Raw genomic sequence first — 25794 nt, forward strand, 5'->3', positions numbered from 1 at the left:
ATTTGGTTAATTAATAAAAAAACATGGGTGCCTATATTGTGTCTGGGGACACTTGAAGTATATTTTCATTGTGTGGCTTTATTTTTCGAGTACAATGCTAAGTGTGGTCACAGCCGAAATGGATGTAGTGTTTGTATTGAACCATATAGTTAGATATGTTTTTTTAAAGATTTTTAGTTTTTATCTAATATATATATATATTTTTTTTTCTATTTTGTTTTTAAAATGCAGTCCAACGTGTGAAAACCAGATGGCAGTCTTGCAGGGACCAGTATCGCCGGGAAATGGTTCAGGCCACATTACAAAGTGGTGAGGGTGGGCTGCGCAAAAAGCCCTATGTATACACCCGCCAACTGAGTTTCCTGAAGCCTGTACTGGATCTTCGGACGTGAGTAAAATATAAATACTGAATTCCTGTATATGTATGTTTTCATTAAATGTACATGATATACTAACATTAGTCATTAATGGGTTTTTAGTTTTGAATTTTTTAAAAGCATATTAAACATTAAAATAATAGATGACAGAAGATGCTCCAACTTTGCAGTGGCCGCCTACACAAGTGGGACGCTGCACTGGCAGTTAGAAAAGATAAAGTGGCGTCTGCAATATAGCACATGGCTGTTGGGCTACTTGAACCAAGATGTTTCATAAAATTATATGTCTGGTTTGTGAATACTCTAACAATATCGAAATTTGGTACTACAGGACCGTGGACAGCCTGGAGCAACCAAGGGATCCTGGTTCCAGCACCAGTGATTCTGAGCCGCCAGTGGCCAGGACTCCCCTCGTCCAGAGGAGACCCAGTTTGGGATTGAGGAGCACCAGCAGCAAGAGAGGGAGGAATCGTCGCCTCAGGAGGGACCTTCGGCACCCCAAGTGTCCAGCCCCGAGGCTAGAAGAAGACAGCCGAGGAGGAGAAGGCAGCCAAACACAAACCCTGATGCGGCTGCAACTAGCCAAACCTTGGTGCAGACCCAGGTCTTGGAGTATCTAACCAAGAAGCATCAGGAAGGACATGAAGAGCGAATATTGAGTGGCCTTGCACACCTCATCAAACATTTGCCAGTATATAAACAAACTTTATTTGTTGACATTATGACTTCCGTGGCTAGCATTTTGCAAACGAATGTCGATCCCCATGAGTTGGTGTGCTGTGTTGATAATTTTAAAAACCGTACATTTAATTTCCAGGCCCAAACCCAACCTGGCCCCAGCATGGCACAGCCTCATCCTCACCCCAGCTTGGCTTCGCAGCCCCTTTTTTCTCCCGAGCCACCAATGATGGGCCGGCAAAATGTCCCTGTCCGCCAAGCAACTTACCAAAGTCAAGGGACTTACCCACAGCAAAATCATGGGTCTGCCCCTCATACACAGGGCCAGGGTCCTTATACACGTGACCTTTTCAATATCTAATTTGTTTTTTTGTGACCTTTTTCTTTGGGTTAAATGTCGGCTGAATATAAGCCATTGTTTTTGTTTCACATTTTGTGATGTTGAATAAAATTTTGTTGAAAGAAGTTAAAAGTCTCATATAGTTCACATAATCTTTATATAGTTCACATAATTTTTATTTTTACATACATGCTTTTTGGGTTTATTGGCAGGCAAACATATCAGATCTAACCCTATGTGTTTTCTACATTCATACACATTCCGACAAATAGGCCAGGGTGCATACGTTTGTACAGGGATGGCCAAGCTGTTCCTCTACAGCTGTCGTAAAAATCACAACTACCACCATGGCCTGTTGTACGCTGATAGCTGGAGTTTGTGGGGCCATGGTGGTATTGCCATTTTGTCAACAGCTGGGGATACACAGTTGGCCAATACATGCTTTTATAGTCAAACTATGCTCAACATACTGGCCACAAGATGTATGTAGTTAAATCAAAACATGAATCCATGCTAAATTAATGGCAAACATTTCAGTGAAAACAAGGATAAACATTTAGAGATAAAAGCTTTGGTGCCGCAGGGTTGGTCAGGAAAAATCTGATTATAGTCTCCAAAAAGGAACAATCCCGCGTCCATTCTGAAGCAAGTGTTGGAAGTGCTGGTATTCCCTGGAAATGCAGGACCTTGGACAGCGTCAAATAAAGTTATCTGCAAGCGCCAAGAAAGAAAACAAAATTAACAATGTAAACACACTATTATAGGCTACATATACAACATATTAAAATAGGTCAGAAAAAATGTATACACATGAGAGGTATTAGAGGGTTATTGTAGTGACAACAAACAAACATAATCATGAACATGGTTAAAACATGGAACATCCTTCAGTACATGATTTCTGAATGTTTGTGGTGCCAACATTTTCACCCCAGCCCACAAGCCCACGTCAAGGGTCCTCTTTGGTCTTGTGAGTCCCTACACTATCTACATTTAACCACACCCCACACCAACATAATATAACTATATAAACAAAAAAAAAAAGGATGACCAGAGTCCAGAAATGTCATAATCTGCCAAGTTGTACGTCCATCTACCACGGTAATGCACCCTCAGGACTTGAAAAATATTGCTCATAGAGGGCCCGGACTGCAAGGCCTGCAGATCCCGGTCGTCCATGAAGGGTCTGGTCCAACCCTCCAGATGAAGAAGTTGATCCAGGATGCAAATCCTCAACTTCTGAGGGAACATCATGAATCCTGACAAAGTTGTGCAGGATCACACATGCTTAAATAACCAGGGTGGCATTCTCCGGCGACATCTGTATGGATGACAGTAATACTCTCCAGTTATGTGAGAGTATTCCAAACGCACATTCTACATAACGACGGGCTCTACTCAGCCGATAGTTAAACATACGTCTGCTGTCATCCAGGTTGCGTCTGGGGAAGGGCCGCATGACATGTGGGGTCAAAGCAAACCCTTCATCAGCCACAAAAACAAATGGAGCCGGTGGTCCCGCAGAACCTGGCAGCATTCTGGCCTCTGGTAGGGCAAGCTGGTTGGCACGAAGTCGGTCACCCGTTCTAGAAGAACTGAAAATGCGTGCATCTGCAGTGCTCCCATAGGCCCCAATATCTACAATTATAAACTTGTACGTACTGTCGGCCAAGGCCATTAGCACAACAGAAAAATACTGTTTAGAATTGAAATACCGGGACCCTGAATGAGGCGGCTTCTTAACACGTATGTGTTTGCCATCCAGTGCCCCAATACAGTTTGGAAACTGCGCATTAACATGAAAACCCTCAGCAATTCGGATCCAATCCTCAGCTTTGGGCTCTGGCATCACCGTGCTCCGGAGTCGCTGCCAAATCACATCACATGTTTGACGAACAATCCCTGAAATAGTTGAGACTCCCAGCAGAAACTCAAAATGCAGAGAAGAAAATGAATTTCCGGTTGCCAAAAATCTGAAAAACAGAAACAACAATAGAACAACAGGTGAAGACACATATACAATAACAACTAGCTTTTAAACAGAATACACTTATTTTAGTCATAACACGCTACACATAAACAACCACAAATTAAAACTATAAATCACAACATTTTATATAAACGTTATATTTGCCAGATTATGGTATATGTGAAATGACACCAATATTACATACCTCAACGTAACGATGAGCCGTTCCTCAGGAGATATGCAGCGCCTCATATTTGTGTCCTGGTGGGTAAGGCCAGGGCGCAGAGTCGCTAACAACAAGTCAAAACTGTTCACAGACATACGACAAAACCCATGAAATTTCTCGGGATGCTGTCGCAGGTCCATGTACAGCGTGTGGAAATGACCCTTCCTGCGCCGCTGAGAGACAATTGGGTGAACCCAATGCCTCCTTCTCGGTTCCACGTTCACCATAGTAGGCTGATGTCCGTGTTCCTGAGAAATCAGCCAGCACAAGAGAACCAGTTCCTCCTCAGCCATGATGCAACAGAAAATTGTACTCAAAAACCAATGTCGGCAAAACACTGGATTCAAAATACGCTCTTAATGCTGCACAAAGCTGAAGCTAATGGAGTCACAGCGATCACATGACCGAGTTAAATAGGGGGAGTGAAAGGGGATGTGGCCAAAATGATGATGTCAAGGTTTTTTTTTACTTCAGTATATGAACCTTACAAAACGGATCATATACGGAAACCATACGGATATGTTTCCTAGCACATACGGAACGGACACGGAACGGAAACGGAAGCATACGGAAACCAAAAACGGAACAACGGATCCGTTTAAAACGGACCGCAAAACAAGGAAAAAGCCATACTGTCGTGTGAAAGAGGCCTAAGTGTGATCTCTTAGGCTTCTCCATTGAAAACAAAACTCATGACATATTACCGTAAACGTGAATAATGCATTATTTTATTTTCAAATTGAATAAAAAATATAGGTACCTTCAAGGGTGCATGTACCATAAAGCAGAATGTACTATTGAAATGGAGGAAACGGGGATAGGCTAAGTTGGCTGTTCCTTTTAGGCCCTGGCTACACTGCAATATTTTGTAGCACGACTGATTGATGTTAACTATGGAACTACAGCTGCAATCGAAATGCATGCACTCAGTTGAATGCAATTTTGTGAACTTCAGCTGTCACTCAATAGTTAAAATCAATCAGTCGCCCCAACAAAAAGTCACAATATAGCTGAGACCTTTTTCTAATGGGTGTTGGGATCCTATGAAGGTATCTCCTCTCCATGGGTATTGCAAACAAGGGTATGGGTAAATTACTCAAACATCATAAAAAGCAGATGGGTACAAAACAGCACCCTGGTAGTTAATTTATGTCAGCAGTATTACAAATTTTAGAATGAGGCTTATACTGAAGTTCAATGTTAGACTGAACAACATTCATCATGAACCTTATCTGTGACGGGCATTGATATCAAACTGTCACACGTGAGATCTATCCTTAGAGAACCTTTGATTGTTGGCACAGTAGTCATCAACTCATTATGTTAGTTACTTGCAATTCATGATGAATGAATGATGAATACTTGTTATTTTGGGAGTAGTATCCTGTGATCATTGGAAGTGAAGTAATGCTTGAGAAGTTTCCAGATATACGTGACCTTGGTGGGAATTCATTTCTGCATTTTTGTGGGAGCATTAGGATCTAAGCTTTACCTTGCCAGGGCAGTATTGGAGAGGATGTTGATATTTTCTTTGCTCCTTGAAAGAACAATTGCATTGCAAGCACTCTTCAAGCTTTGTTAGAGACAATTTAGTCTACTGGAACCCAGAAATCCATACCTGTCCTTGTTAAACGAAATTTGGTTTCAGAAAATGACCTTTTGCTTAGATTAAATTTTTATGTTAAACATATTTTTTGGTAATAGAGATGGGAAGAGCAGTGTAAGCACACTATAAAGGAGACAACGTGCAGGGAATTTTGAAGGGGAGGAGCGCTTGCACAAGTGCCACTACCTCTTCAAACAGTTGATCAGTGGGGGTACAATCTGATATTGATTACCTATCCTGAGGGTAGGGTAGCAATATTGTAGCACTGCGCAACCACTTTAATAGCAATAAGTGCACAATAAGTGTATTTTTCAGCATCTCCATTTCACTTATTTTTGCCGCACACTGTGTCCAATTGCACATTTTTCCCCAAAAAAATGGTTGCAATTTTTTTTTCCAATTGGTACATATAAAGTACAATAAGCTTATTTCCCAGCGTCTCTCTCAACATACATTTTTTCTGCAGACTGTGTCCAATTGTACATATTGTTAGGAAAATAATTGTACATATTTTTTGAAAATGTTATTTTAAATGTTCTATTTAGCACAGACTAGTATACATAACCTGACATATTGGTCTGCGTCACAGTTGTCATATGTCCCAATAGTGGACACTCTTGGTGCATGCTGAAAAGCTACAGTATGTCAGACCTAGGGCAAGCTCAGGTGGTGGGAGTGCTGGTGGCAGAAATGATATGATCTTTGCTGGTGGGGGCTCTATGTGAGTATCTCACATGTGGTAATTTTTCTCCACATTTCTGGTTGTTATATTATTAAATTTTGTTCAAGTTCAAAAAAAAATTCTAACAAATGGTTGAAAACTATCTTGTCTTCAAAAGATTGCTGAAAATGTTTTTATTTTCTTCAAAAAAAATTGTTGAATATTGTCATATTTCAAACAAGTTTTCTCCAGAGTGCCTGCATACCAAACCATATCTGTCTGCATGCACTACTTTGCGAATGGAGAATGTTGTATTCCAAAAAAATTACTGAAAATTGTCTTTAAATAATCTATTTACCAGAGTTGTGTACCACATATAGATTATATTGGACTTTGTCTAATTGCAGCTTTTTTTTTATCAAAAATTGCTGAAAATTGCCTTGTCTTCCACAAAAAAGAAAAAGAATTGGAGAACATTGTCTTCTTGTCTTCACAAAATTGCTGAAATTGTCTTTTTGTCACAAAAAAAAATTGTGAAAAGGTATTGTCTTAAAAAAACAAAACAATTTTCTTCACAGTGTGAAAACATAACCATGCTTTTCAGGAACTAACTCAGGAAGGGGCCCAGGAGGAGGATAAATGGATTAATATTTCAGGGCCCAGGGAGTGGTGAGTATGCTGTTCCTAGTCCTAGCATTGGTATTACTCACTGCTCCTTGGTCCAAATCCTGGAACTCAAAGCTTAAGGGTGGGACATAGTGTGCACAGGAGCGTACTATGACCTGATGCAACACCAGGCCACAGTTTAGTGTGTGCCTAGACACAGTGCTGGAGGACCAGAAAAAAATGTTTTTTTTTGGTAGGACTACTAAAAATAAAGGGGTCGGACTTCTAAAAATAACCAAGCATGCTTACTCAGCCATTTTAAGAAGTCTTTTTAGCAATGAATGGAGAGAGCTGGTCATGTGGCCATCTCTCCATTCACTGTAGAGCTTGACAGGGTCCCATTTTTTAGATTGGAGCCACACTTATTGGACATTTATGGAATATCCTGTGGACTTCTACTCGTCCTCACCATACAAACTGGACACATTCTCCAAACATGCCCTCAAAACCCTGAACAGGCTACAACTGTCATTAGAACCTCTGATTGGTAACATGTAGACAAATGAAACACTTGAAATCCCATGTCTCTTTCTTTTGTTTGCTCTGTAGCTCAGATCTTCACTTGCAAACATCTATACATTCCCAAGAGGACATTCATGCAAAAAAATTAGCAAAAGAAGCTTATTTAGTTTCACTTAAGAACCTATGCCTCACTTGTGATTAGACGTCGTCTTGTGTCCATATATTATGCATTGCTCTTGCATCCCATGTTTTTTGCTTGTACGAAAGCTAATACAAGTTGAAAAGACCAAATTGATTATTGAAATACTGAAATAAAGACGGAAATCTATAAAACCCACAAAAGAAAGTTGTGGTTTCTGACAAGTCCATTCTTAGATTGACAGGATACAAACAGTATTGTTGTCATTTCAGATTGATATGTACCGTGAGTCTTGTCAGTCTGAAGAAGAGACTTGATTGACCCTAAAACATGGCATTGTTGGATTATATTAATCACAAAAATTCTTCTTTGCTGAAGTTGGCAGTGTTTGTGCCTAGCACTTTTATTCTACAGTTTTACTGTATACACATCTGATGCTCAGGATTCCCTTGTGGCATACTGGCCGACACCTGCAGCTGTTGAGCAAACCAAATTTACATATATATTTACATGTATTTTTAGTGACTTCTCACAAAAACAATAGGTGAGAACTTGCCTTTACATCATATCTACAAGTACAAGTGTTATCTGCATGCTATTATCCTATGTGACGTTCTGCTCTCTCTTGTTCTTTATCCAGATGGGAGGGGAAGAGCTATGGGTGTTCTTCTTAGTTCTAAAATATCTCCTTAATGCAGGGGTATCTCTTATTATGTACAGTAAGTGCTGCATTCTTAAAGGCTATTTTTGTTTATGATCGCGTTTTACTCATTTTTGGCTAAATATATATTTTTTCAATTGGCCTTTATTAAAAATATTGATCAGTTCTGTAAAAAAAAAGTTAACTGCTTTTCTAGCTTTGTTATTGCTACTTTCACTTTGTGCCCATCTAGTAACCCTTATCTCTAAACTACTAAGAGGTCATAAACACTTATTTAAGCCACATTCTTATCAGTAAAATAAGAGCTGAGCTATAATGAGTTTATAATGTTAGAGAGCAGAGATAAGGAGCCCGTCAGCTTCCTGACTGACGGAAATGAGAGAAAATCCAATGAGTGCTACTAGAGCATCTCAGCTATCTACAGAAAAAGAGGATTCCATATTTTTAATAAAGACCAATTGAAAAAAATGATTTTACCTCAAAATGAGTACTATGCTATAATAAACAAAAATTGCCCCAAAGGTGTAAATAGCCTTTAAGTTCTACTACAATGCTTCCTTACCATGACCCAGCCTATATAGGGAATCTCAACTGCCTTATAGGTTGATGCCCAACATACTACTCCATGATGGTGGGAAAAGCTCTGCCCACCAGAATCCATTTGGCATCCCTGCATCTATACATTCTCAAGAAGGGCCCATCTACTATGTCCTACTTGGCCACCTTCTAGCAATCATGGCACCATTGTCATGCCTCTCTTTCATCATCTTGGGACAGGCATGGGCAACTAACGCTAACACCAAAACCTATTGCAAAACAAGATAAGAAACACAGTACTATATAATAAAACAGTATACATTATGCAAAACAAAAGATACACACACCATCAGAATATCGCAACAGTTAACATTTAAGGGGTTGCCTCATCTTGCCATTACTAAAGCAAGATGAGAACATAAAACTGACCACCAGGTGGCCGAGAAACAGCGATGTAGTCCTGAGTGCCGCTGTTTGAATAGCTTCCAATGCAGTGCATGGAAGCTTGGGAATCGGTGTAGCACAGCAAGCTATGCTCTTTCTGAGTTGGGAAACAGCATAGTTCACTGTCCTACTCTGTTTCTGTAGGTCCCATGCACTACAATGGGAGCTACTGAAACAATTGAGCGCTTGCCTACTTCACTGTTTCCCAGCTATCAGGTTGCCTGAGTTTAGTCTCATTTCGACTTAGTAATGGTGAGATGAGACAACCCTTTTAACATAACTCTAGGCTACAATTTACTAGACAACCAATAATATGAACATGTGAAGCGGTTGTCACTCTACTACCTAAAACTCATCTACCTTATAATCAAAATCTTTGTACATACTGTATGGCATCTGAAGGAACATACCATGATTTTTCTGCTGGATTAATATGAAATCTGGCAAAGAAGACTCTCCATGCTGTCATATGAAGTCATTCACATAAAGTACAGGCATACATTATGCATGACTGTTAAAGAGCAGCATATAAAACTGACCTGTATTACAGCTGTGTGTATTAATTAAAGAGGTTGTCCGTTCCCAAAATCAAAATTCTTTTTATGTGTTCCTAACACCCCTCACCATGCCTACACATGCCCCCAATACCTGTTTTTCATGTCTGAGCTTTTCTTCCTCCCTGTGAGACATCAAATTATCCTGGCAGATCTGTTTACTTTCTCCCCTTCTTGTTTTGTTGAATACATAACTTTATTGCTACACAAGCCTGGCTGCACTGCACAGTGATGAGTCACAGGCTGGACACCCCCACACAGGGCCGGTACAAGGCAGGGGCCAAAGGAGCGGGTGCCCTGGGCGCTACCATTTGCGGACAGGAGGGGGGCGCAGGTGAAGTGCCAGCAGCAGTGGCGTCGCCAGGGGGGGGCCAGAGGGGGCCACGGCCCCCCCTACATCATGCTGTGCCCCCCCATGTGCCCCCCCAACTAAAATAACCCCCCCCCCCCCAAGTGAGCAGCCGCCGCCGGGCACAGGGAGATGAGCGCTTCCATTGCGCTCATCTCCATTGTAAACTGTCTGTGCCAGCGGAGGTGCAGGGGAGGGAGAGGCGTGTCCCTTCCCTTTCCTCTGATAGGCTGCAGGCAGGCACCGAAGTGGAGGAGAGGCCCCGCCCCCTAATTACTCCTGTTTACCTTTCTAAAGCTAAAGGACCTTTGATGATGTCATCACAGGTCCTGTAAGGGAACTGCACAGTGTAAAGTGTAGTTCCCAGGTTAGAACAGTGCATCTGCCAGGACCTGTGATGACATCATCTTCAACATCACAGGTCCTGCAGAATCTAGCAAAGGAACTGCACCAAAAATGGTGTAGTTCCTAGGTTTCAAAGGTACATCTGCCAGGACCTGTGATGACATCATCACAGGTCCTTCAACCCCTAACAGCAAGTATTAAAAGTTCACAAGCAGCTCTGTATTGATCCATACAGACTGGAATGGAGAGGTAAGAGGAGGTCCTCCACTTTTCATCATTTACCCCCCCCCCCCTCCATGCCCTGTTTTTACTCATTGCTCACTCATGCATACTACTTCAGACAGTTACCACTACCTCATGTACCTCACAGTGACTATAATGCATAACTGTCCACATATTTCTATAAACACTGCATCTACAGTATTATACCTTCTATGTCTCACATCAATACACTGCTCTGTATATATATATATATATATATATATACACACACACACATACATGCACACACACTGCATATATTACACAGTATTATACATGCAATATGTACAGATATATAGTATATACCGCAGTGCACTGATATGTGAGGTATGAGGTATAATAGATGCTGTGTGTACAGATATCAGTACACTTCTGTATATACTATATATGTGAGGTACGAGGTATAATAGATGCAGTGTGTACAGATATATAGTATATACAGCAGTGTACTGATATGTGAGGTACGAGGTGTCAATACACTGCTGTATTTACTATATACCTGTACACACTGCATCTATTATACCTCGTACCTCACATATTACACTACTGTATATACTGTATACACTGCATATATTATACCCCGTACCTCACATATCAGTACACTGCTGTATATACTATATACCTGTACACACTGCATCTATTATACCCTGTACCTCACATATCAGAACACTAGGGAATATACTATATACAGAAAGTGCTATTGCTTTACCCCTCTATCAAGCGGGTAGAGCTCCTCTGATTTAGCCATGGACTTTTGGAATCACGTGGAATTGAAACGGCAGACAGCTGAAGCCTATAATTTTGAAGGGAATGTGAACAATGAACACCTTAATAAACCCACATTAGCGGGAACATTTAAAGAACTAGAATACCTGTTACAAAAACAGTTAAAACAATACTGGGAGGTACGTTCATTGAGACAATTTATAGAACAAGGGAAAATTCCCAGAGGGCTGTTACTTAACAAAATACCAGCACAAGACCTCTGTTGCGAATCCTTTAACCAAGAATGGGAGAAATTACTATTCTCACAATCTATCTCATTGATACATCTAATAATAAAAAGGAGGATGGAAATATTAGAAAATTTAAACCTTGAAATAGCTAAATACAAACAGCTGCTTGAAAAATTCCCCAAAGATAGTGAATTTGAGGAATGGGAAGAAAGATTATGTAAAGGCCTAGATCGGACAGAACTGGAAATAATGAACAAAAAACAAAGAAATATAAGAACTTTCCTAAAACTCGATCTGATCCACCGCAGTCAGAAGTGGTGGTATCAAACATAGAGAGAGAGTTATATCCACAAGAGAGAGGACTGGAGGGAGGACAAAATACCAACTACAATCAGGGAGGATATAATATACCAACACACAATAGATATGAAACATTACAAGATAAGTATTTTTTAGACAGGACCCCACCACATCACAAACCACGGATAAGACACAGATCACCCTCACCAAGATTAAACCAACACCCACAGACACCATTAAGGAATCACATACGTCAAACTCCACCAATTCATCCATACAATCTGAGACAGCGGAATCAGTCCCCAATATACCATCAACAACCATACAAACGACCGTACAGGGGACAACACCATCAATATCAACACACAAAATCAGAGAAAGAAAGACAAGAAGAGGACAGAGGAAGAAGGGGGAGAGACAGAAGGAGAAATTAATAAACTCATTAGATTCAATAGTCAATATAAGTTCTACCGTACTTACAAATACACAAATGAAACTCCTAGACAAAGGATTAAAATTCGCTCCCACATCCAAACTCAACAAGTTCGACACATATATAGGTCTCCAAAAATTTATGAGGAAATTATGTCTACGGAAATATTTCCAAAAAAATCCCAGCATAGTAGAATCCCCAACACGAGATGATAACGAGAATAGGGGAGGAGTACAACATACTAATCTGAAGAATAGATCACGGAAATTCCCAAAAAATGAGATTGGCCATGATATGGCAACATTTCAAAGATCAATCGAAAATGATCTGAGAAAAATCAAAGATAGACAGAGCCAAAGAAATAATTTAACAGGGGGAGAAATTCGGGCCATCAAAGAACTGCAAAAACAGGAGAATATTACAATACGCCCCGCAGATAAGGGCGGGGCCATTGTAGTCATGAATACCACACAGTATGTAGATGAGTGTCTTAGACAATTGGAAGACACTACGACATATAAAAAACTAAAAGGAGACCCAGGCCAGGAATTCAATAAAAGCCTCACAAATTACTGCGACAGAGGTGTAAGTGACAAAATACTGTCTGATCAGGAACGGAACTTTATTCTGGGCACGCAGGGAAGACTTCCGGTCTTCTACTGCCTGCCCAAAATCCACAAAAATTTGGAACAGCCACCAGGACGTCCCATAATATCTGGGATAGGATCTATGACCTCGAATCTCTCCCAATACATTGATGTATTATTACAACCTGTGGTGAGGAGAACTATGTCGTATATTCGAGATACCACAGATATTATTGGGACGCTAGAAGGTCTTGATGTAGAACCAGGCTGGATCATTGGGACATTAGATGTCCAGTCTCTCTATACCAGTATAAGACATGACCAAGGTATAGCAGCAGTGAAGTCACAATTAGAAATAGATGGGACTTTATGCCCTAAACAAATTGAATTCTTGATGGAGGGCATCAAATTTATTCTCCATCACAATTATTTTTATTTTGAGGGCGGTCACTATTTGCAGCTGTGTGGGACGGCCATGGGGACCAGGTTCGCCCCCAGTTATGCAAATTTATTTTTGGCACAGTGGGAACATGAAAACATCACCCCCAAACTGGGGACGGACCTGGCCCTATGGCGTCGCTACATAGATGACGTCCTGTTTGTATGGAGAAAGGATGAACATCAATTGCAAGAATTCTTAGAGGCCCTGAATCACAATGACAAAAATTTAATTTTTTTGTCCAAAATTAAAGAAACATCTATAGAGTTTCTGGACATCCAGATTACACAATGTGACAACAAATACAGGTGTAATACCCATTACAAACCAACAGCAAAAAACAGCTTTATACCATTCACAAGCTGTCACCTGCCCCAGTGGCTACTAAATATTCCCTCAGGACAATTCCGCCGTATAAAGCGAAATTGTACTGAGGAAGTGGACTTTGAAATTGAGGCCCTCAAAATGAAAGAACAGTTTGAATGTAAAGGTTACCCCGAAAAAATCCTGACAGATGCTCTGGTAAAAATAAGGGAAACAGAGAGAGAAACCTTCTTTCAGCCAAATATTCACAAAAACACAAATAAGGAAGGGGAATTGAGAATAATCTTACCCTACAGTTCACAATCTAAACATATACGGCACATCATAAACCAACACTGGCACTTTCTATTAAGCGATAAGGTCATCGGACCCATGTTGCACACTTCCCCACTTATCACTTTCACTAAGGCACCCAACCTAGGTTTAAAATTAGCACCCACAATAAATAATCACAAGAAAAAAGAAGCACCTACACTCCAAAAATGGCTGAATATGAATGGGTTCTATAGATGTGGGAGATGTTCGGGGTGTAAAAACTCAACATTCCCAAAAAAGATAAGTAAGGTCCAATCCACTCAGAATGAATTTAGTTTGGATATTAAGGGTTGCCTGACATGTGACTCCTCCAGTGTGGTCTACCTTTTCCAGTGCCCCTGCCAGAAACAATACATTGGCAGAACTAAAAGACCCTTGAGAGTAAGAATAACAGAACATCTAAATAACATCAGAAAAGGATATGAGAACCATTCTCTATCCAAACACTTTAAATTGTCACACAACAGTGACCCCAAGGGCTTTTCCTTTGTGGCCCTGGAGAAGGTGGACATACACTGGAGGGGAGGAAATCACATTATGAGAATGTCACGGGCTGAGTCCAGAAGAATCTATGATTTTGGCAGTCTCCTCCCAGCGGGGTTGAACTCAGATTTGGAGATTTTTGGCTTTATTTAGATTATAATATGTCAGTTATCCACAGCAGCATAGATGAAAATAGAGATGGATTGTGAAGGTATAACTTTGAGAAATAGAAAATATAATAACACCTATGGAATTGAAAATCCCTTAATTAGAATGAGGATAAAACCATGTGAGATATATATATATATATATAAATAGAAAAAAACCTTTTTGAATTTTTTCAAAAAAACGCATCCCCAGAAAAAACGCACATAAAAAAACCGCACAAGGAAAACCGCAATAAAAAAACGCAATTTTCAGAAAAATGTAAGAAAATTACAGGTATAAATCATATTGAAATAAGGAACAAAAATAATATAGAAAAAGATGTAGGAAGGTAAACATATTAAAAATGAGGATTATTAATAAAATGAGGATTATATTACAATAAAATCTCAATAGTATCCTGAGATTTAGCGAACCAGCCCTTAGGAGTATGGGGATTAATATCCAAATGTGGGTAGATAATTATTGACTACATGATGGCGATATATAAAAACATTTCCCCACAATGTAGGAATTCAAATGTCTGCCAATATATATTACTGAACAGTGGTTCATCCACTTTTTTATATGTCTTTTATATATTTTTTATATTTGTTCACATTTTTTATTCTATATCGGAGTGTATAGCTATCATATATGAATATACTTATTTATGTTTGATATCATTAATACTACTGAAAGAGGATTCTAAGATGGAAACACTATATGGAAATGAAAGGGTAAATGAAAAGCAAAGCGTCTATGTCCTGATATAAGCTTTGGAACAGGTGAAAGTAATCAACTAATTGAGATGAGAGTATATAACACACAAGAGCAGTGTTCACAGGTCATACCCACTGAGGAAGAGATAAGGTATCTCGAAACGCGTCTGGACGTATTACCTGTGAAAGAATCATCTCAGCAGTACATGGCCATGTACTAAAAGGACGGAGAGAATATATCCACCTATAGAAGATCTGCAAGTGTTGTAAGACTCACTGAAGTGTAACAGCTGAAATAGCCAACACAGGTCCAACACAGGTCTCTCGCGAGAGTAGAGACGGGATCCCACTACTAACCGGATCCAACACAAACACAGCGGAGAAAAAGCTGAAGCGTGGGACGCCACGGTAGAAATTCCGCCGCAGATCCAATCGAGTGATCCTATACGGAGACACAGTGAGTAACACTTAGTTCAGAGGAACTACACCGATTCTCTGCATGAGAGACGGCACAGGCACTGTGATTACAGACGTGCTGGACAAGTGACTTTGAATCTGAGACTGTTACAGGTGCTGGACGATCCATTCATGGTCCAAAATATAGACCACATCTGACTATCTTAGATTCCCTACCCTACACGTTGGAGCAATTTATACAATTAGGATTATGTGGGATACCTGCCATTGAATCCCCTCAAATATAGTATTTTATGCTATGTACCACGGTGTATATCTCAAATATTCTGCTTTGGCATAGACGCCTGCGATCTAATAGCCTTACCCAACTGGGAGGGACACGGATGCAGTCTGCTGTGCCCAGCATTTGAGACCCCTCTATATTGGAGATATATATTTGGTATATATATTTTTTATGTTTTTTATGTCATTTTTATGAATTTTTACTCTGATGTACACAGAATATAGCATAATTAATGCTTACTGTTTAATAAATAATTTTAATTTACTTCCACGCTTATTCCAATTGTTTTGAGTGTCGGTTCTATCCAAATCTATATCAATATACTATATACCTGTACACACTGCATCTATTATACCCTGTACCTCACATATCAGAACACTAGGGAATATACTATATACCTGTACACACTGCATCTATTATACCGCGTACCTCACATAACTGTACACTGCTGTATATAATATACATCTGCATCTATTATACCTCTTTTGTGTGCCAGGGCTGTTTTGTAATCCCATTCCGGCCCTGATGGCATAAATTATAAAACGCAGCAGCAAGAATAGTTCATGGAACAAAGGGAGGGGCTATAAAAGGGGAATGGGGGCCCAATTTAGATTCCTGCTATGGGGCCCAGTGATTTTTATGTACGCCCCTGGCTGCAGGCACTAGGCCGGCAGCCTATCAGAGGCCGGCGCAATGACGTCATCGTGCCGCCTGAGCCTTACATTACAGCGTGGGACACAGGAAGAGGCTGCATCGCATCGCTGACACTTAGGTAAGTATAAGTGTTTTTTTTTTGTTTTTTTTTACAATAGTGTTACTGGCACATTGGGGGGGCTTATTACAAAACTGGCACATGATGATGGGGGGGACTTTATACTGGCACATGATGATGGGGGGGAACTTTATAGTGTCTGTGACTTTCAAAGTCCCACAGTCCTTTGTTCTATTGCTTTAAGTATATTCTTGTTTTGAAACAACATTGATTCTTTCTTAAAAACGGGGGGGGGGGCGCAGTTTGCCATCTTCGCCCTGGGCACCAAATGGCCTTGTCCCAGCCCTGCCCCCACTCTGCTCTGTCTGCAGCAGCTCCACCCACTACAACTCCTGTGTCCATGTTAGGGCTCTTTCACACTTGCGGCAGGACGGATCCGACATGTAGGACTTTTTAGTCCGGCGGCTTTCGTCGTGCACCGCCGTGCTGCGCCGGAGCTCCGCCCCCGTCCCCATTATAGTCAATGGGGACGGATCGGCGGTCCGGCGGCACGGCAAAATGGTGAACAGCATGTCGGATCCATCCTGCCGCAAGTGTGAAAGAGCCCTTACTACACCCAGACATGAATCTACTTCTCACCCAGTGTCTAAATCTCATCACTGACTGTCCACAGGATCTTCCCTCACCTGTGTGATACAGCCTGCTGAGCTGTGTATCTAATCTCATCACTGACTGTCCACAGGATCTTCCCTCACCATCTCCAGAGAGTAATAAACACATCATAGCCAAACACATCTGTATCTAATCCTATCCTGTGTGATACAGCCTGCTGAGCTGTGTATCTAATCTCATCACTGACTGTCCACAGGATCTTCCCTCACCTGTGTGATACAGCCTGCTGAGCGGTGTATCTAATCTCATCACTGACTGTCCACAGGATCTTCCCTCACCTGTGTGATACAGCCTGCTGAGCTGTGTATCTAATCTCATCACTGACTGTCCACAGGATCTTCCCTCACCTGTGTGATACAGCCTGCTGAGCGGTGTATCTAATCTCATCACTGACCGTCCACAGGATCTTCCCTCACCATCTCCAGAGTGTAATAAACACATCATAGCCAAACACATCTGTATCTAATCCTATCCTGTGTGATACAGCCTGCTGAACGGTGTATCTAATCTCATCACGGACCGTCCACAGGATCTTCCCTCACCATCTCCAGAGTGTAATAAACATCTGGAATCAGCAAGCACATCCAGACAAATCTGTATCTAATCCTACCATGTATGTGTGCCTGATACATAGCCTGTTGTATGTGATACTGCCTGCTGAAGTGTGTATCTAATCCCATCTTCTATATTATAGCCTGCTGAGCTGTGTATCTAATCCCATTTGGTATGATACAGCCTGCTGAGCTGTGGATCTAATCCCATTTTGTATGATACAGCCTGCTGAGCTGTGGATCTAATCCCATTTTGTATGATACAGCCTGCTGAGCTGTGGATCTAATCCCATTTTGTATGAAACAGCCTGCTGAGCTGTCTATCTAAACCATTATGCACACTACCGTATCCATTTATCCGCTAAATAAGGATACTGTCCGTGTGCGACCTGCATTTTTTTTGCAGTCCCATTGATTTCTATGGATTTCAGGTCTGCATTATGAGGACCAGAATAAGGCCTCTTTCACACTACCGTTTTTTCCCCCCCGTTTACGGGCCGTTTTTTGCGTTCCGTATACGGTCCGTATATGGAACCATTCATCTCAATGGTTCCGCAAAAAAAACGGAATGTACTCCGTATGCATTCCGTTTCTGTATTTCCGTTTTTCCGTTCCGTTAAAAGATAGAACATGTCCTATTATTGCCCGCAAATCACGTTCCGTGGCTCCATTCAAGTCAATGGGTCCGCAAAAAAAACTGAACACATACGGAAATGCATCCGTATGTCTTCCATATCTGTTTCTATGTAATTACTGTATACTGTATATGTCATACGGAAAAACGGAACGGAAAAACAGAACGGAAACGGAAACACAACGGAAACAAGAAACGGAACAACGGATCCTTGAAAAACGGACCGCAAAACACTGAAAAAGCCATACGGTCGTGTGAAGGAGGCCTAAGACATGTTCTTTTTTTTGCACAACTGACATACGGATGTGGAAAGCACATGGACTTCATCAGTGTGCTTTCCACATCTGTATATTAGTACAGCAAAAGATAGAACATGTCTTATTCTGGTCTTCATAATGCAGATCTAAAACCCATAGAACTCAATGGCTCTGGAAAAAAAAATGCACAACTCACACAGGCAGTATCCTTGTTTAGCAGATCTGCTACTTGGAAAAAGCAGAACAGATACGGTCCTGTGCATGAGGCCTACTTTTATCTTTTTTGGTCCTGACTGCTGAAGGGTTTATCTTGGGCCAACATGTGTGATACACGTGAGATAAGACCATGATCAGCTTGGGAAACACGGTCCGCGTGTCGCCACATCTCCCAGGCCGACCGCACTCTCCTGACCGAACTGACGATATGACAGTAACGTATGATACAGCCAGTCTCTTATCTGCTCAGGGGAGCAGCGGTTGGCCTAGAAATTGTGGCTGACACATGGACTGAGCAATGGATTCCTGGACCGATCACAGTAGTTTGCATGATCCCTATCACTCATACTGAGCCACCATAACAGTGACATCCACAGTTCCCCCATAACAGTTACAACCACAGTGTCCCCATAACAGTGACATCTAGAGCACCCCCATAACAGTGACATCCACAGTGCCCCCATAACAGTTACATCCACAGTGTCCCCATAACAGTGACATCCACAGTGCTCCCATAACAGTTACATCCACAGCGCCCCCATAATAGTGACATCCACAGTGCCCCATAACAGTGACATCCACAGCGCCCCCATAACAGTAACATCCACAGGTCCCCATAACAGTGACATCAATAGTGTCCCCATAACAGTTACATCCACAGTGCAACTGAAACAGTGACATCCACAGATGCCCCCATAACAGTGACACCCACAGATTCCCCATAACAGTGACATCCATAGTGCCCCCATAATAACAGTGACATCCACAGATCCCCCATAACAGTGACATCCACAGTTCCCCCATAACAGTTACAACCACAGTGTCCCCATAACAGTGACATCTAGAGCACCCCATAACAGTGACATCCACAGGCCCCCATAACAGTTACATCCACAGTGTCCCCATAACAGTGACATCCACAGTGCCCCATAACAGTGACATCCACAGCGCCCCATAACAGTAACATCCACAGGCCCCCATAACAGTGACATCAATAGTGTCCCCATAACAGTTACATCCACAGTGCAACTGAAACAGTGACATCCACAGATGCCCCCATAACAGTGACACCCACAGATTCCCCATAACAGTGACATCCATTGTGCCCTCATAATAACAGTGACATCCACAGATCCCCCATAACAGTGACATCCACAGTGCCCATATAACAGTGACATCTAGTGCTCCCATAACAGTGACATCCACAGTGCCCCTATAACAGTGACATCCACAGCGCCCCCATAATAGTGACATCCAGTGCTCCCATAACAGTGACATCCACAGATTCCACATAACAGTGTTATCCACAGTGTCCCCATAACAGTGACATCCACAGGCCCCCATAACAGTTACATCCACAGATCCCCCATAACAGTGACATCCACAGTGCACCCATAACCGTGACATCTAGTGCTCCCATAACAGTGACATCCACAGATCCCACATAACAGTGACATCCACAGGCCCCCATAATAGTGACATCCACAGATCCCCCATAACAGTGACATCCAGAGTGCCCCCATAACAGTGACATCCACAGTGCCCCCATAACAGTGACATCTAGAGCATCCCCATAACAGTGTCACTGTTATGGGAGCACTGTGGATATCACTGTTATGGGGTCACTCTAGATGTTATCTACAGTTCCCCACAACAGGGCCATCCACATTCCCCTATAACAATGCCACCCACAGTGCCCCATGTGCCATCCACAGTGCCCCTAATGACATCCACAGTGCCCCTAATGACATCCATAGTGCCCCCAAAGCGCACCTTGTGCTTTCCACAGTGCCACCAAAGTGCTCCCATGTGACATCCACAGTGCCCATGTGCCATCAATAGTGCCACTAATGACATCCACAGTGCCCCCTTGTGCCATACACAGTGCCCCCAAAGTGCCCATGTGCCATCCATAGTGCCCCTAATGACATCCACAGTGCCCCCAAAGTGCCATCCACAGTGCCATTCAAAGTGCCCCCCATGTGCCATCCACAGCTCCCCCAATTACCTCCACAGAATAGCGATAAGCCTCTGTGGATGATCGCTATGCTGTCACTCATGTACAGCGCTTACATCGCACTGTGCATGAGTCAGTACAGGCTGCACATAGAAGCCTGTACACTCAGGCGGTCCCGGCGCATGCGCAGTAGTGTGCAAGCGACGGGACCGAGGAAGGCCGTCAGGAGGTGGTGACATCAGTGATGATGTTCCATCTCTGGCCTCAGGCAGGAAAAGAAGAAGATGGCACTGGACCGGAAGACTTGAAAATGCTTCAGGAGCGGTCACGTGACCGTGAAGAGAATCATAGGAAGTGCTGCGCTGTGGAGGGTAAGTATTGGTGTAATAACCTTCCTTCCACAGGTAATGAAGATGGGCAATTTTTAAGTAGGGGCCGGAGAACCCCTTTAACCTTAAGAATATAGACACTAGAGATGAACAAATTGATTCTACATGAACCAAATTTGTTACAAATTTCCCAAAATATTCTAACTTTGGTGAATCTTAAACTTTTGCAATTTGTCCAACATGACTGACCATTTTACAGATGAGAAGACAAAAAAGGGACCATAAAAAAATCCAACAGTACAGTGTGCTTTTAAACAGACTACCATCCACTTATCAAAAATAACTGAAAAGATACAAAACAAGGCAAGTCCTACGCTAAACCTACCTATGGGGTTGGGCATCTATATTCAGGAGCGCAGACTCCGCACATATGGTGTGCTTCTCCTAGTTACCTCTGTGTGCATCCAGCAACCGATGAGAGGAGAGCACACACAGCTATACGTACCACCTAATTAAGGCGGTCTGTTAGATATGAGGGGCAAAAGTGCACAAGAATACTACTCCCAAGATAATAGGAGCGCATTCACACTTGAAAGTGCCACAACTTCAAGAACACAAATTTATCAAAAATTCCAGAAAAAAAGATTAAAAAAAACATCCTGCACATTACGATAACTGAATATGCAGATGTACAAGGTAATATTTATTGAGAAAAAATCACAGAAAATAATGCACTAACACAATAGATGCAAACATTATACATGGACTAAGCCCTCACTCTAATATGATAAAATCTGAGACTCTCCAATATATTTTGATCAAAACACATCTGTGCCCACCTACACGCGCAAAGGTGATCTCAGTCAGGCAGGTCCTACTCTAAACCTACCTATGCCATTGGGCATCTAAATTCAGGAGAGCAGACCCTGCAAATATAATGTGCTGCTCCTAGTTACCTCTGTGCGCACCAAACAACCAATGACCGGAGGAGCCCGCACAGCTATATGTACCACCTAATCAACGTCGCCTGTGGGATAGGCAAAAAGTGCACAAGAATGCTACTCCCTAGATATGCTACCCCAGAATGCTACCATCCATTTACTCATGGCCATGTACAGTGTGTCATTTTTACATTATTAATGCTGTCTTAACACAAAAGGGCTTGAAAAAGGTTGGATACAATACTAGGAGAACTCAGAGAACATGACTTTTCAGGACAATTGGGGTACTTTAGATTCAGGTAGAATTTATTTGGACCAAACCAAATCTGACAGCTGATTCAATCAAACTGGACCTGAAACAAATTTAGGGAAATTAGCTGATTTCACTATGGTTTCCCCCAAAAAATTTCTGCCCATACTCATTTTTTTATTTTACATTTATAAAGAATATGCCATTTTTAAAAAAATCGGCCATGTTTCATTAGATGCCATATCAGGGACATTTATTTCTAGATGATAATCTGGTTTAGGAAAGCACTATGTGGCTAAGGCTCCTTAGTATAGAGCCATAAATGTTCCATATGCAGGTTTCATGCTCATGGCTGTGCTCCATACAAGAGGCCATATACAATTGCAAGAAAAAGTATGTGAACCCTTTGGAATGATATGGATTTCTGCACAAATTGGTCATGAAATGTGATCTGATCTTCATCTAAGTCACAACAATAGACAATCACAGTCTGCATAAACTAATAACACACAAAGATTTAAATGTTACCATGTTTCTTTTGAACAGACCATGTAAACATTCACAGTGCAGGTGGAAAAAGTATGTGAACCCTTGGATTTAATAACTGGTTGAACCTCCTTTGGCAGCAATAACTTCAACCAAACGTTTCCTGTAGTTGCAGATCAGCCGTGCACAACGGTCAGGAGTAATTCTTGACCATTCCTCTTTACAGAACTGTTTCAGTTCAGCAATATTCTTGGGATGTCTGGTGTGAATTGCTTTCTTGAGGTCATGCCACAGCATCTCAATCGGGTAGAGGTCAGGACTCTGATTGGGCCACTCCAGAAGGCGTATTTTCTTCTGTTTAAGCCATTCTGTTGTTGATTTACTTCAATGCTTTGGGTCGTTGTCCTGTTGCAACACCCATCTTCTGTTGAGCTTCAGCTGGTGGACAGATGGCCTTAAGTTCTCCTGCAAAATGTCTTGATAAACTTGGGAATTCATTTTTCCTTCGATGATAGCAATCCGACCAGGCCCTGACTCATCAAAGCAGCCCCAATCCATGATGCCCCCACCACCATACTTCACAGTTGGGATGAGGTTTTGCTGTTGGTGTGCTGTGCCTTTTTTTCTCCACACATAGTGTTGTGTGTTTCTTTCAAACAACTCATCTGTCCACAGAATATTTTGTCAGTACTGCTGTGGAACATCCAGGTGCTCTTGTGCAAACTGTAAACGTGCAGCAATGTTTTTTTTGGACAGCAGTGGCTTCCTCTGTGGTATCCCCCATGAAATCCATTCTTGTTTAGTGTTTTACGTATCGTAGATTCGCTAACAGGGATATTAGCATATGCCAGATACTTTTGTAAGTCTTTAGCTGACACTCTAGGATTCTTCTTCACCTCATTGAGCAGTCTGCGCTGTGCTCTTGCAGTCATCTTTACAGGATGGCCACTCCTAGGGAGAGTAGCAGCAGTGCTGAACTTTCTCCATTTATAGACAATTTGTCTTACCGTGGACTGATGAACAGCAAGGCTTTTGGAGATACTTTTATAACCCTTTCCAGCTTTATGCAAGTCAACAATTCTTAATCGTAGGTCTTCTGAGAGCTCTTTTGTGCGAGGCATCATTCACATCAGGCAATGCTAATTGTGAAAAGCAAACCCAGAACTGGTGTGTGTTTTTTATAGGGCAGGGCAGTTGTAACCAACACCTCCAATTTCATTGATTGGACTCCAGTTGGCTGACACCTCACTCCAATTAGCTCTTGGAGATGTCATTAGTCTAGGGGTTCACATACTTTTTCCACCTGCACTGTGAATGTTTACATGGTGTGTTCAATAAAAACATGGTAACATTTAATTCTTTGTGTGTTATTAGTTTAAGCAGACTGTGATTGTCTATTGTTATGACTTAGATGAAGATCAGATCACATTTTATGACCAATTTGTGCAGAAATCCATATAATTCCAAAGGGTTCACATACTTTTTCTTGCAACTGTATTCACAAGTTACTGAATTTTCATTATATAAAACCTGGTCAATATAAATGTTTCATAAAAATTGCACTGATTGTAGTTCCACTTCAACTTAGCAGTATTTTTGAAAACAAAGAAGTCAAACACGTGGCTCTGTGTAATAACCCTGACCTGACCTAGATGCAGGTTGATAAATCAGTTACTCTATACTTCTTTTTGTGGTTTTTCCAGTCTTGGAGTTTCTCTAAAGCATTGATTGTATTTTACACTGCAACATGTTCTTCTCCTTCATTGGATTTATCCTGTTGACTGGTTTAATTGTTTTATGTCTGCTACTCTCTTGTCCTTTCTGTTTGGATGGCTATTTGCTTGGTTTCTTTACTTAAAACTAAGGGTTGTATCATCTGGAAGAATTAAAAAAGACATGTCCACTTCAATTTTTAAAACCTTAGGGACTTCCACACATTCAAACTTCCACACAGCTAGAGACTTATCGTACAATGAATTGCTGTCCCAGTTATATCAAATGGGTTAAGGTAAAAATGAGTGTGAGCATGGGGAGTGATAAAGCCTAAAAATGTTCAAGAGAGCTTCTAGACAATATCATAATTAGTGATAAGCGGCAGGGGCTATATTCGAATTCGCAATATTTCACAAATATTTTGTAGAATATTCATCATATATTAGCGAATTTCAAGAATTCGAGATTATGTAATTTAATGCGAAAAATCGGCAATGTAAAAATCGCGGAATGCAAATTCGTGACGAGAAATACAGGCTTGGGTCACTTTGGCAAAATTTTTCAAGCTGGTATAAGTTTTCTCAGACTGGAGAAAATGGTTGGCACAGCAGAACATTAGAATAGCTTTATATGCAGATAGAGTCAAGTGCTCCAATATATTCGCGATTGCGCTAATCGGCAGTGATTAGAATATTTTTTCGCACTACGTGCAACTTCACATTTTAGCAGGTCTGGCTACAGATTACTGATTGGTGCACTAAATATCGTTGTGAACTTGACATTGCTTCCTTCTCATTGGCCAACAAGCAAGAAGCAGAGAGGAATCGCGTTCAGATGGGAAAAAAAAAAGCCAAATATTCGATAGAACGAATATACAGTATAGCTCTATATTCTAAATATTCTAAATATTCGCGAATTCTCGAAGTGTTGATATTCGCAATAAAAAATTAGCCATTTGAATATTTGTGCTCAACACTAAATCACAATGTTCCATTTCATGAACCTGCCTCAAATACCGAAAATGTTCTGACTAAAAATAGAAACCTTTGTTAAGGCAACTGATCTGGTTCTAGATAATAAAGGCAAGGTGTAAGTAAATTTATGAAAATATGCTGCATGACTCTGTAGTTTAAGAAGTAATATTACGACCTATACATGGTTTAGGTTTTCTCTTTTAAATAAATGTTGTGTCAAAAAAATTGAAATACTAATTTTACAGGACAAGGTAAAAATCATAAATCACTCAGTCATCATTTACGGGTAGAATACTTTTCTTGACTGAAACGCGTGGTTCCTCTGTTTCACTGACCTTAAATTGTGTCTCTTTGACCATAATTAATGTTAGGAGGGATGGTACAATTAAAGTGTTATCATAAGTGAAGAACTAAAGGTTTATCT

The sequence above is a fragment of the Bufo bufo genome, chromosome 1 (assembly GCF_905171765.1).
Source record: "Bufo bufo chromosome 1, aBufBuf1.1, whole genome shotgun sequence".
Taxonomy (NCBI): Eukaryota; Metazoa; Chordata; class Amphibia; order Anura; family Bufonidae; genus Bufo; species Bufo bufo.